At 47.1% G+C, this 1,842-nt stretch overlaps 1 long non-coding RNA gene across 1 annotated transcript; it reads left to right on the forward strand.

The window, feature by feature from the left end:
* Positions 1 to 529: 529 nt before the first annotated feature.
* On the forward strand, positions 530 to 1,445 carry LOC115831257. The gene is made up of 2 exons (XR_004026782.1): positions 530 to 635; positions 963 to 1,445. It is a non-coding gene; the product is annotated as an uncharacterized LOC115831257 (long non-coding RNA).
* Positions 1,446 to 1,842: the final 397 nt, after the last annotated feature.

The following is a 1,842-nucleotide window of genomic DNA, read 5'->3' on the forward strand; positions in this document are numbered from 1 at the left end:
AAGACTGAGCAGAGATATATGAATAAGTTACCAGTAATATGTTATTATAAGTTGTTTTAATTGTCTTTTAAATATATATGCATTTTTATACACTCTTCAATGAATAAGTGAATAATTGGAAATATAACTCTGTGTGTGTGTGTGTGTTTGTGTGTGTAAACATATTCTATTCTTCACTGTTCTAGTCAGGAACTGATTTAAATCTGAATCAATTATTCCAAGAACCAAAATCACCAAGAACTGAATCGCATCCAATCACCTTGAACCAAGTCCCAGATGGAAAAAATGAGACCCATAATTCAGCTTTTTTGTTTTGTCAGCTGTAAGGCTAGATTAGGCCCTTTCCTCTTCAACCCTGGAGGTTAGATGCCTGGTTCCAGCAATGGCTCTTCTTCTAATAGCTCTATGCTCTCAGACATATCACTGACCCTCTCTGGGCCTCCCTCCTGTGCTGTAAAATGATGGCGCTGCAATCGGGCCGCCTGGGCAATGGTTATGCCACTCATGACCTTCTCTTGGTTCATTTCTTCTGTGTTCTGCTTGTTCCATTTCACTGCCCCTTACAATTCTTCCCAAGGAAAAGAAGTGAAATGCAAATGAGTTTTTTGAGTTTTTGTTGACACCTCTAACTGCAGGTTGGAAAGCTTGGGGGCTTTGGCCCTGGTTGGGTAGGTTCTGCTCACTGGGGAATCCGGCCTGAGCTGGCTCTGATCCCTCTCCCTTCTCCTAATCACTGCCCTGGCTGCAGAACTCCGGGCTGGCACCAGAACAGCAGCCAACATTTGGCTGACACAGGACATAATTTTTAATCATGGGAAGGCAGACATAAGTACAAAAGGCCTATTTTCTTCACGCAGGTTCAAGTATCTGCTTTTGGGTTATGGCTGTCTGTATTTGGCAGGGCTGGTCTTGGGGAAGGTCCGGGATTCATGACTAAAATGTCAGTCTCCTTCCTTTTCCAGGATGGAAGCGGCACAAATTGTTCTGATCAGGGAGCAATAACATGCCACGACCCCCAGGGCTCCCAGGCAGGCGGAGGAGGCACCCAGTCTCAGCAGCCCACGATCTGCTCGGCCCCTGCCAGCCGCATGCCTCACATTTCCCCAGCTCCAGCCTCCTTTCAAAGGCCCTTTATTAAACCACCAACTATTTGCTGTCGAGACATTTAGGATGAAATCATTGTGTTAAACAAATAAAGGCAGCTTCGTCCAGATTTCTGCTCTGGGAGCAGAGTAAGAAAATAATTTCTGTCTGCTCGCCACAAAAGCGGCTGGAAAGGTCCAAAGAAAAATATTATTTTTACTCCATTGTGTGAAATATTGTCCTGGAGGATCTGACGGGCTGAGCGTTTGAAGAGTTTGTGCTGGCAGGTTTCAAGGGTCCCCTGGGTCGGCCCCCTGGGATTGTTTTCTGCATTAATAAACTTAGCATGATGTGTGTTAAAAGGAACATTCTGTTTGCTTTGTAAATAAGGGATGTCAAACAAGAAGCAGAAACCTTACAGACACTAGGTGATGTGTTCTCAGAGCGGGGAGAGGGAGGCGGGTGGGAGAGGCACCCTGGAAAAATGGGCATCACTGGGGCTCCCTGAACTGAGCAGAGGCCTTGTTGAGAAAACAAATCAGTCTGTTTGAGTCCAAACCAGGCCATTTCCTCACTGATCCTGGTGGGAAAGCTGAACACTTTGCCCTGAACCAGCAGGATACGGGCTTGGGAAGGAAAGTTCTCAAGTGTCTGTCAGCTGTGTGGTGGAGGAGAGATGATGGCGCCCGGCAGAGGCCCTCCCCCAACCCGCACCCCCCTCCCCTCCCTTTTGGAGAAGGTTCTTGGCTTGCCGGGGTC

This window comes from Nomascus leucogenys, chromosome 18, assembly GCF_006542625.1.
Source record: "Nomascus leucogenys isolate Asia chromosome 18, Asia_NLE_v1, whole genome shotgun sequence".
Classification (NCBI taxonomy): Eukaryota; Metazoa; Chordata; class Mammalia; order Primates; family Hylobatidae; genus Nomascus; species Nomascus leucogenys.